The following is a 12843-nucleotide window of genomic DNA, read 5'->3' on the forward strand; positions in this document are numbered from 1 at the left end:
GAAAGGGAAGGGAACGCGTCTCCTGGCATAGGAGTGAATCTACACGGTGAAGGCAGGAAGTAGGCCTCAGACATTTCAATGAAAAGAAAGATTTTTCTCAAGTTCTCATCCCTGCCACTAGATCAACATTGGCCACCATGGAGGAAAGCTAAGAATCCTATTTCAATACACCTCTCCCTTTCAGCCTTCTCGTATTTATTTGCCAGAGGTCATCTCATTTATCCACTTCCAGGAGTTGGCAGTTGCCACTGTGATGACAGGCACGCCCTCCTGTTCTCGCCTTTCATCCTTCCCAAGATCTCCCCGAGATTGAGGAAGTTCATCAGACAAGATAGCAATCACTTCCCTATGCCGGAAGGTCACAGCTGGGCCATGCTCAGGGTAATTCTAGGAATTGAATGCTGACAATATCCTGAGATAATGCTTAGCTTTCCCCAGAGCCTAGATAAATTGTATAGTTAGGGAACAGACTGCCTGATGCTGAAGCTGAAACTCCAATACTTTGGCCACCTGATGCAAAGAACTGACTCATTGGAAAAGACCCTGATGCTGGAAAAGATTGAAGGCAGGAGGAGGGGATGGCAGAGGATTAGATGGTTGGATGGCATCACCGACTCAATGGACATGAATTTGAGTAAGCTCCGGGAGTTGGTGAGGGCAGCAAAGCCTGGCGTGCTGCAGTCCACGGGGTCTCAAAGAGTCAGATGCGACTGAACTGAACTGAGACTGCCTGTAATTAAGATCTCCTTTCTGTCTCCTATTTTCCACCTTATACAACTGGTCATCCAGTTTATGCCAAGATCTGGGCTGAGGGAAGATAATGACGTCTCAGAACCCATCGTGATTCTTCATGGATGGACAACCCGTGCTGAGTGCAATGAGCTGTGTGCCTTCCATGATTCAGGTCCCAACATTTCAACAGAGACCTATTGTTCTCCCAGGTCTCATGATCACATGCATCTGTTCCAAAAAGAATTCTGAGCTCTACTCTACACCAAAAACTGGAGATAGAAAGGAAGACTATAGCACAAAACCTGACCTCAGGGAACTCAAAGTATTACATGAAGCTCTGAGATGATATTCTTTAAAATATTTAAGTATAGTTTGAATTATTTTTCATTATGAGTGCTGCTGCTGCTGCTGCTAAGTCACTTCAGCCGTGTTCAACTCTGTGCAACCCCATAGACAGCAGCCCACCAGGCTCCCCTGTCCCTGGGATTCTCCAGGCAAGAAAACTGGAGTGGGTTGCCATTTCCTTCTCCAATGCAGGAAAGTGAAAAGTGAAAGTGAAGTCACTCAGTCGTGTCCGACTCTTAGTGACCCCATGGACTGCAGCCCACCAGGCTCCTCCATCCATGGGATTCTCCAGGCAAGAGTACTGGAGTTGGTTGCCATTGCCTTCTCTGAGCACACTGCTACATATATCCTTTGAACAAAATTATGAGTACTCATTACTTAATCACATCCATCTCATTAGCTACTTTGCTTTCTATTCATTAATCTTGACAGTCATTCTTACAGTTAATTACCTTCATCAACTTAACACTCACTAGTTGGATACAGTAGTCAGTTCAGATTGAAGCAGAGAGATGCAGGATTCTAAGATCAGTTCCCCAGAAAAAAGTGTATCCATGGATTATATGATATGATATCTGATATGTGAAGATATGAGAAAAGAATTTAAAGTAGGTATATAGAAGTTCATGCAAATGGAAATAAAACATTACTTTTGTTCTGAAAAAAAAAAAAAAATCCAAACCAGAAAAGGAATAAAACCATACTTAACTCCACAGTGAATGAAATTTTCATAATAATAATGATATAGTCACTGAACATTGGTTTAACTAAAATAGCAATAATTTAGGTGAGAATGAGAGGGAGAAAGTGTGTCTAAAAGAATTAAATCCACAGTTATCACAACAGAAAATGAATTAAAATTTTAAAACTGATAAATCAATTGATAGCATTATAACCTTATCATCAGGTTGTGTGAAAATAATTATCAGGAAAGTTAAAAGCAATCTTCTCTGTGAAACAGCACTGGCTATGTGGGAGGGGAATGGGTAGACACTTAGTTTTTCAGTACGGCTCCTTTAGTACTATTTGATTTTTCAAAACATTCATACGTTTTAGTTTGATTTTAAGACCTACTTTTCCTTCCAGGTGACTATTCTAACTTCACTTGACTCTGACATGCTACTGAGATTCAGGATATTTAGAAGCATCAGTAACTGAGTGACCAGTATGGAGTTCTGGCAACTTAGCCAATCATAAGTTCTTGACCACAGAAACCAAGGCCAAGGAAAGGGCAAATAATTATTAATACGTACGTTCCCTGCCAATGACAAAGCATAAAACCATGGTCCATAGAATAATAATGATATTCAAAGGTATGCCTCACTCAATATATCGGAAATTCAGTCTGGGCTACTGTCAAAGACAGAACTGTCAGAGGGATTGAATGGAAGGTCCAGTGACACAGCATGGTAGACTGCAGCCCTCTAAAGGTCTCGTGCGGGCCCAAGCCAGCCTGTGAATTGGAGGAAATAGAATATAGAGACAACAGTTACAAGCTAGTTTGGTAACTAAAGTGAAAACTTTTGAGGATGTGAACTAATGTGACCAAGAAAGACATGCAAGAAGGGTCAGGGGGGATAAAGGAAGGTCTCCAAATGAGTTGACAGCTATGATCCATCTTTCTCTCTCTCTTGCTCTATACAAATAAGAGGCTCTAGTTTTCCTACCTGGTGGGCTGGAGAAATGATGTTAGCAGCAAGACAAAAAGACTGAGTAGGGCCAGTTTGGGGTACACTGAGTGACAGCATTAATGACACATCCAGATGGAAGTGAATGACAGGCAATTGGAAAGAGGGTCAGGAGCTCAGTAATGAAGTCAGGTCTGGACATTGAGATACTTCAGCACCAAAGGGATGCTTCAGACAGGAGAAAGAATATAGACAAAAAATGTCCATAAATAATCATTTTTCCCAAACTTAGAATTTTTAATTTTGTATTGGAGTTTTAGAAAAGGCAGAGGAACCAGAGACCAAATTGCCAACATCCATTGAATCATCAAAAAAGCAAGAGAATTTCAGAAAAATGCCTACTCCTGCTTCATTGACTGTGCTAAAGCCTTTGACTGTAGATCAAAACAAACTGTGGAAAATTCTGAAAGAGATGTAAATACCAGACCACCTTACCTGCCTCCTGAGAAATCTGTATACAGGTCAAGAAGCAACAGTTAGAACTGGACATGAAATAACGGACTGGTTCCAAATTGGAAAAGGAGTATGTTAAGGCTGTATATTGTCACCCTGCTTATTTAACTTATATGCAGAGTACATCATGAGAAACACTGGGCTGGAAGAAGCACAAGCTAGAATAAGATTACTGGGAGAAATATCAATAATCTCAGATATGCAGATAACAGCACTCTTATGGCAGAAATCAAAGAGGAACTAAAGAGCCTCTTGATGAAGGTGAAAGAGAAGAGTGAAAAAGTTGGCTTAAACTCAACATTCAGAAAACTAAGATCATGGCATTCATCACTTCATGGCAAATAGATGGGGAAACAATGCAAACAGTGAGAGAATTTATTTTCTTGAGTTCCAAAATCATAGCAGATGGTGACTGCAGCCATGAAATTAAAAGACACTTGCTCCTTGGGAGAAAAGCTATGACAAAACTAGACAGCATATTAAAAAGCAGAGACATTACTTTGCTAACAAAGGTCCATACAGTCAAAGCCATCATTTTTCATACAGTAGTCATGTATGAATGTGAGAGTTGGACTATAAAGAAAGCTGAGCACCAAAGAATTGATGCTTTTGAACTGTGGTATTGGAGAAGACTCTTGAGAGTCCCTTGGACTGCAAGGAGATCAAACCAGTCCATCCTGAAGGAAATCAGTCCTGAATATTCATTGGAAGGACCGATGCTGAAGCTGAAACTCCAATACTTTGGCCACCTGATGGGAAGAACTGACTCTTTGGAAAAGACCCTTATGCTGGGAAAGATTGAAGGCAGGAGGAGAAGGGATGACAGAGGATGGGAAGGTTGGATGGCATCACCAACTCGACGGACATGAGTTTGAGCAAGCTCTGGGAGTTGGTGATGGACAAGGAGGCCTGGCATGCTGCAGTCTATGGAGCCGCAAAGAGTTGGACACGGCTGAGGGGCTGAACAACAACAATTGAGGCATAGCCGATTAACGACGTTGTGGTAGTTTCAGGTGAACGGTGCAAAGATTCAACTGTACATATACATGCATCCATTCTCCCCTAAATGCTCCTCCCATCCAGGCTGGCACATAACATTGAGAAGAGTTAGTGCTATACACTAGGTCCTCGTTGGTTATCTATTTTAAATATAGTAGTGTGTACATGACCCTCCCAAAGTCCCTAACTATCCCTCCCCCCAGCAACCGTAAGTTTGTTTTCTAAGTCAGTGAGTCTGTATCTGTTATGAAGTGAGTTAATTTGTATCATTTCTTTTTAGAGTCTACCTATAAAGGACGCCATACCATAGTCCCCCTTCTCTGTCTGACTTACTTCATTTAGTATGACACTCTCTAGGTCTATCCAAGTTGCTGCAAATGGCATTATTTCATTCTTTTTAATGGCTGAATATTATTACATCTTCTTTATCCATTCCTCTGTCGATGGATATTTAGGTTGCTTCCACGTCTTGGCCATTGTAAATAGTGCTTCAAAGAACATTGAGGTACATGTATCCCTTCAGATCATGTTGTTCTCTGGATATATGCCCAGGAATGGGATTGCAGGGTCATATGGTAGCTCTATTTTTGGTTTAAGGAACCTCCATACTGTTCTCCATAGTGGCTGTACAAATTTACATTTCCACCAACAGTGTAGGAGGGTTCCTTTCGCTCCACCCCCTCTCCAGGACTTATTTGCGGGTTTTTTGATGATAGCCATTCTGACTGGGGTGAAGTGATATCTCATTGTAGTTTTGGTTTGCATTTCTCTAAACCCTAGCAATGCTGAACATCTTTTCATGTGCCTATTGGCCATCTATGTGACTTCTTTGGAGAAATGGGAAAGCTTTGTTTATGATGTCGGGGAAAAAGAGAAAGTCCTAATAATAAAGTGATCCTTCTCTTTTTGCCATGGTGTTTGTTATTGTTGCTGGTTGGTTGTTGTTGTTTTTGTGTGTTGTTGTTGTTGTTCCATTCATTTACTTCAAAGAAAAGAAAAGCAAACAAGTGACCAATTTTGCCATCTTGAGCTAAAAGGCCACGCTAGCAAAGACCCTAATGGAGTTGTAAAGGATAATAGCCCAAAGGAAGAGAACAATTCTGGGATTTGATTATTTTAGCACTTCCCTGGCACTGCCTCATTTTTAGCCAGTTGAGGTCCCTGGAAATTATGCATGAGCTAAAGGACATGATGAGCTAGAAGCTGTGACAGAGGGGAATGGGGTTTGCCTGGTTTGCTTGGGAATGAAGGGCTTCACCAGGACACAAGACTTCCAGTGCCTGGACTGAGAAAGTTCTGGGGAAAACATGATGAACATGTCACCCTCAATGAGAGTAAAATAAAGAAATTGGGAAGCAATGCCATGGGGTCTCTAAGAATCGGACACGACTGAGCAACTTCACTTTCACTTTTCACTTTCATGCATTGGAGAAGGAAATGGCAACCCACTCCAGTGTTCTTGCCTGGGGAATCCCAGGGACAGGGGAGCCTGGTGGGCTGCCGTCTATGGGGTCGCACAGAGTCGGATACAACTGAAGCGACTTAACAGCAGCAGCCATAGCTCTCTTACAAACTATTTCTCCAAATTTCCTCAAAATTCATCCAGAGGTGGGAAGCAGACATTTATTGAGAAAGTGTGGATAAGTTCTCTCTATGTGAAACTAAGATGATCAAAACTCGTGTTCACTGGGAGGTTTGACCAACAGCCTTTCACTAATGGAATCAGAGCCCCAAAGACCTAATCAGGAAAAGGGTCTGGAGGAGGGGGACAGCAAAAGGACCCAGCCATACATACACATGTATCCATTCTCCCCTAAATTCCCCTCCCATCCAGGCTGCCACATAACATTGAGTAGAGTGTCCTGTGCTATACACTAGGTCCTTGCTAGTTCTCCATTTTAAATATAGCAGAGTGTACCTGTCAATCCCAAACTACCTAACTATCCCTTCCATTGTTAATCAGCTATATTCCAATATAAAATGAAAAGTAAAAAAAAAAAAAAAAAGCTAAAAGAAAGTGCCTGAACTCTAATCCCTACAGATTCCACAAGGCAGAAGATAGGGTTGGGTAAGGAGGGCAAGGGGCTTGGACTGGGACAGTGCCAGGCTGGCAAACGGAAAGCTGGGAATAATAGTTTCATACAACTGAAGTGGTTAAAATGGCAAGGAAGCCAAGACAGGTGGATTAAAATGACCTCTGACACAAGGCCATTATTTAGTGTGCAAAACCAGGAAGAACAGCCTGTCTCCTGTCCTGGGACATATTCATGACATAAGCCATCCTGAAGATCCTGTTGATTTTTCGTGTAGAGGCAGAAACTGTCTAACAGGGCATGTTGAAAGGTTAAGAGTCCCCTGAAGGGAATTCCAAACCACCCCTTCCTTCCGGCCCTTCAGAAACCGGGCAGGGCAAAGCCAGCTCATCCTCATGAGCTTAGTTGAGCTGCTGGGTTAGACTTTAGTCTAAGGGAACACAGGTTGGCCACGAAGATTAAACTGGAATTTTAAACTGTGAGAGGCAGCATGGTATAATGAGAAGAGGCTGGCTTTTGCAATTAAAGAGACCCAGACATTAATCTGGTCTGGCCGCTTCCTACCTGTGTCATCTTAGGTAAACTGACTTGTAACACTGGTTTAAAAATACATATCTCAGGGTGGGAGGTAGGAGGGAGATTCAAGAAGGAGGAGGGGACATATGTAACACCTATGGTTAATTCATGTTGATGTATGACAGAAATCAAAACAATATTGTAAAACAATCATTAATCAATTAAAAATAAATAAATATTTTAAAACATGCATGTCTCACAAGTGGCTTTGTGGAACAGAGACACAACCATATGAAAATGTCAAGCTGGTGCTAATATGTAAGGAAGGGAACGTCCCTTCTGCCTCCATAGAGTCGCCCAACTCCCTGAATGTGTATGACAATGGGAGTGTGATTGCGGGGGTGTGGCTGTGCGTGTGTGTGTGGTTAATTGTGTGTATGTGTGCAAGACAGTGTATTTGTGTGTGGCCGTATCTCTGTGTGCACGTTGCTTTGCACACAATACACTCACCAGGAACTCCAGGATTCCCATGGCATGTGGAAAGGATCAACACTTTTCTGGACCTGAAAGACAGTGTATTCATGCGTGTGTGTGTACGGCTGTGTGTGTGTAACAGTGGGGGATGACTGCTTGAGTGTGACTGTGTGGGGCTGTGGGTGTGGAGGTGGCTGTGTATGTGTGACTATATGTGTGACTGTGTATAGATGTGGCTGTGGGGGGCATTGTGTATGTGTATGATTGTGTGTGATTATGTGCGTCAGTGCTGACCACATGATTATGCCTGTGTGTGTGAGTGTGTGTATCTTCAGAGGACGCCCTGGCTTAGCATCTGAATGGGGAGCAGAAACCCGTTCTTCCTCCTCGTCATTCCTCAGCAACCCTCTGTCCACTGGTTGCTGCAGCTCTGAAACCAAGGCCAGACAAGCTCAACTTCTCCATCTCCACTCAGACTCCCAGCTCAAAAGCACACTGGTGGCTCCCACCCTGTTGTGAAAAGGGCTGGAACACATTTCTTTCCCACTCCAGAAGGACTGGAAGCTCCCTCCACCTCTGAGACATTCTGCTCCAGAGCCCTCTCTCTGTCATAGTTGGCCCACAGATCAGAAGTCATCCCCCAAACCCCAGAGACTCGGTTCCCCTTGATGACAAGGCGTCTGAGGCACCATCTTCCAGAGTTCTCTCAAACTCATGTCCATTGGGTCAGTGATGCCATCCAACCATCTTATCTTCTGCCATCCCCCTCTCTTCATGCCTTCCATCTTTCCCAGCATCAGAGTCTTTTCAGTGAGTTGACTCTTCAGTGGCCAAAGTATTGGAGCTTCAGCTTCGGCATCAGTCCTTCCAATGAATATTCAGGGTTTATTTCCTTTAGGAGTGACTGGTTTGACCTCCTTGCATCCAAGGACTCTCAAGAGTCTTCTCCAACACCATAGTTTGAAAGCATCAATTATTCAGTGTTTAACCTTCTTATGGTCCAACTCTCACATCCATATATGACTACTGGAAAAACCAGAGCTTTGACTATACAGACCTTTGTCAGCAAAATGATGTCTCTGCTTTTTAATACATTGTCTAGGTTGGTCACAGCTTTTCTTCCAAGGAGCAAGCATCTCTTAATTTCATGGGTACAGTCACCATCTGCAGTGATTTTGGAGCCCAAGAAAAAGTCTGCCACTCTTTTCATTGTTTCCCATCTATTTGCCATGAAGTGACGGGACTGCCAAACATGCAGTGTCCTGAAATGTCAATGTCACACTCAGGAAAACATAAATCCTTGAAGCAAAACAGTTCCTGAACTTAGCGAATATCTGTACAGATTGAATGCAGGTCATTCAGGTTCAACCATTCCATTCCAACCTATCCAGGTCAGGTTGTGTTGAGAATCATGGCCTATCCTCCCCTAGGAAATCTACAAGAAGAAATCCTGCAAATTCTAATAAAAAATTCATAGAAGCACAAACTTCTAATGACAAACAAGCAACCACTCCTGATTTTGTTACCCAGGGACATCTCTGCATTATTCAGGCACACTGCTCTGCAGTTGGAGTCCTGTAACTACTTGACCACACACTCAAATCTGAGAAAGTCTCCAAAAGACTTTTTTGCCTAATAACTATTCTGGTTCCAATGTGAGATAATCTTGATATACTTTCTTCATGAAAATTATGACACTGGTATACATTCATGTGATGAAATTATGAGTTTCCATTAAAATAGGGATAAATAACATTTTTGAGTATTTAATATGAAAAGTAAAGAAATTAGAACAGAATTACACTAGTAGTTAGAGACAGAAGAAGGCTTTAAACTCAACTCTACCTGATTCAAAACCTTGTTCTTGACTACTCTGCCACTGTGTCTAATTCCAAATGAATAAGAATATATTAATATAATATATTAATAAAAGATTATATAGATATTTCACAATCAAGTGCATACAGACAGGCAATAATCTTATGATAATGGCCTCATTTCTATTCATCCCTGAGTAAATACAAATAAAAACTACCAGGAGAGTCAATTGCGCACATTCTAGAATAATTAAGGAAAAAAAATATGACAAAATTGTACTGGTGAGGATGTGGAGCAACTGACCTTCATATGCATTGCTGGTGGAATGAACACTGAAAAAGTTTTTTGGCAATAGCTAACTTCTATGCTGAGTACATCAGGGGAAATGCCAGGCTGGGTGAATCAGAAGCTGGAATCAAGATTGCCGAGAGAAATATCAACAACCTCAGATATGCAGATGACACTGTTCTAATGCCAGAAAGTGAAGAGTAACTAAGGCACCTCCTGATGAGGGAAAAAGAGGAGAGTGAAAAAGCTGACTTAAAATTCAACATTCAAGAAACAAAGATCAAGGCATTGGTCAAATCACTTTGTGCAAATAGATGGGGAAAAAGTGGAAACAGTGACAGATTTTATTTTCTTGGGTTGAAGATGGTTCAGATGGTGCAGATGGAGACTGAATCCATGAAATTAAAAGACACTTGCTCCTTGGAAGAAAAGCTATAACAAATCTAGACAGCGCATTAAAAAACAGAGATCTCACTTTGCCGACAAAGATCCATAAGTCAAAGCTATGGTTTTTCCAGTAGTCAGGTATGGATGTGAGAGATTGATCACAAAGAAGGCTGAGCACTGAAGATCTGATGCCTTTGAAATGGTGCTGGAAAAGACTCTTGAGAGCCCCTTGAACATCAAGGAGATCAAACCAATCAATCCTAAAGAAAATCCAAACCTGAATATTCATTGGAAGGACTGGTGCTGAAGCTGAAGCTCTAATACTTTGGCCACCTGATGTGAAGAGCCAATTCATTGGAAAAGACCCTGATGCTGGGAAAGATTGAGGGCAGGAGGAGAAGGGGGTAACAGAGGATGAGATGGTTTGATGGCATCACCAACTCAATGGACATGAGTTTGAACAAGCTCTAGGTGATGGTGAAGGACAGGGAAGCCTGGCGTGCTGCAGTCCATGGTGTTGCAAAGAGTCGGACACGACTTAGTGACTGACCAACAACAAAGCTGAACATCTGGATATCCTCTGAATCTAGATGCTTCAAGACTGGTCTATTCCATTCCCAAATACAATCAATTATGCAGTTTAACACTTGTTTCAAAAACTTGAATTTTTTAAGTTTGATTGATATTTTGGAAAATATCAACGAGAATTTCACATTTCCTTTTAGACAGTTTCATCAGCAGGAAACACAAGGTGAAGTAGAAACTGAACCCAGCTGAACCAATCCACACAGGAAAACACAAAACACACTCACATACTTCAAAGATCTACTAGCTATCCAGTTCTCTGGGTGTGTCATCCTACAAGGTTGAATTTCACTATCTCTTTGTATTTGCAAAATTTTCTATATAAATAAATACACACTCAACATCCTAAACATATCTAAATAGCCTGGCTCAAAATGCCAAGCAATGTAAACAAATAAAAAAAAGCCAGTACTATTTACATCTGAGAACTTTTAAAAGAAATTGCCAAATTCTGCAGCAGTAGCCCCTTAGAGTGCTATTAGTTGCTAGCTTGATGACTTCAACTATCACCACAATTTTCAAAACATTCAGTTTCAGGCGAAACTATGCATGAATAAGATGAGAAAGTCACAAAAGAATTTCCAGCGTTGATACTAAAGTTAATTGAAGAAGGAGGCTAAAAATTGAGTCAAAAATTATAATTTTGAAAGTCTGCAAACAATGCATGGTGTGGAGAAAAGGGAACCCTCTTACACTGTTGGTGGGAATACAAACTAGTACAGCCACTATGGAGAACAGTGTGGAGATTCCTTTAAAAACTGGGAATAGAACTGCCTTATGACCCAGCAATCCCACTGCTGAGCATACACACCAAGGAAACCAGAATTGAAAGAGACACATGTACCCCAATGATCACTGAAGCACTGTTTACAATAGCCAGGACATGTAAGCAACCTAGATGCCCATGGGCCGATGAACAGATACGAAAGTTGTGGTACATATATACAATGGAATATTACTCAGCTATAAAAAAGAACACATTGCAGTCAGTTCTAATGAGGTGGATGAAACTGCAGTCTATTATATACAGAGTGAAGTAAGTCAGAAAGAGAAACACCAATACAGTATACTAACGCATATATATGGAATTTAGAAAGATGGTAACGATGACCCTATATGCAAGACAGCAAAAGAGACACAGATGTAAAGAACAGACTTTTGGACAATGTGAGAGAAGGTGAGGGTGGGATGATTTGAGAGAACAGCATTGAAATGTGTATATTACCATATGTAAGACAGATGACCAGTGCAAGTTTGATGCATGAAGCAGGGCACTCAAAGCCGGTGCTCTGGGACAACCCAGAGGGATGGGGTGGGGAGGGAGGTGGGAGGGGGTTCAGGATAGGGGAACACATGTAGATCTGTGGCTGATTCATGCTGATGTCTGGCAAAAACCAGTAATTAGCCCCCAATTAAAATAAATAAATTTCTTTAAAAAATTATAATTTTGATGAAACAAGCATCCATTACAAATTTTTAAAGATCAATAATCCAAAGGGAAGAAAAAAAAAAAAAAACACGCTCAAGGATTTAAAGATGGTAAAAGTTCAGCAGCCTCCACCAAAGCAAGGACAATGAGTCACACCCACTTACCTACAACCAGTCACAACTTTCTGTCTGATTTCAGATAACCCTCCTCCCATCCTTTCACAGTGACTCACAAGCTGCCACCCTGTGACACGTACTTCCACAAGCAAACACTGTGTCTTTTTTAAGGCAAAGTGTGACATTTATTATAGTAACCATATGACATATGTAAAATTATACCATTCTTTTACTAGGTTCCTCTATGTATTACTGACAATGTTTTTGGGTGTTATGAGAAAAATGGGAGTAAGGGCATAAGACTTATGGTTTTTTTGTGACATTTTGCAGAGTGTAGCAGTTTTTAGGAGTACATATGTCACATTATAATAGATCTGACTATTCAAGATAAATGAGTGGATTTATGGCAGTGGGTGGGGTCTAAGGCCAGGCTCTGAGCTGGACCTGGGCAGGGCTGCAGGAAGCTTGTAGCTGTTGCAGCTAGGTCCTGATTCATCCTAAAAGCATGTTTGAAAAAAAAATAACAATTTTCTTCAAAATATCAAAAATGGAAAAAAACTCAATTGCACATCAGTTGTAGAATGAAACAATAAATAGTGGTACATCTATGTAATATTAAACAACAATGGAAAATATTTAATTACTGTTAAGTGTAAACATCTACAGAAACTATGCTGAAGGAAAGAATCCAGACACCAACAACTGTAAGACAGATAGATGACAGACAAACTCTATATGATGCTCAGGGAAAGAAAAAACGCAGTCTTGGGTGATAGAAATAGGAATTTTTGAATAACATTGGGGATATTGAGTTGAAGGGGGCATAAATGAGGTTTCTAATGTACAAAAAAATAATTTGTATCTTAATTCAGATGGTGGTTTCAGAGGGATGTGTATGTGTTAGTTGCTCAGTCCTGTCTGACTCTTTGCAACCCCACGAACTGTAGCCCACCAGGCTTCTCTGTCCATGGGATTCTCCA

Source organism: Bos javanicus, chromosome 4 (assembly GCF_032452875.1).
Source record: "Bos javanicus breed banteng chromosome 4, ARS-OSU_banteng_1.0, whole genome shotgun sequence".
In the NCBI taxonomy this organism is placed as follows: domain Eukaryota; kingdom Metazoa; phylum Chordata; class Mammalia; order Artiodactyla; family Bovidae; genus Bos; species Bos javanicus.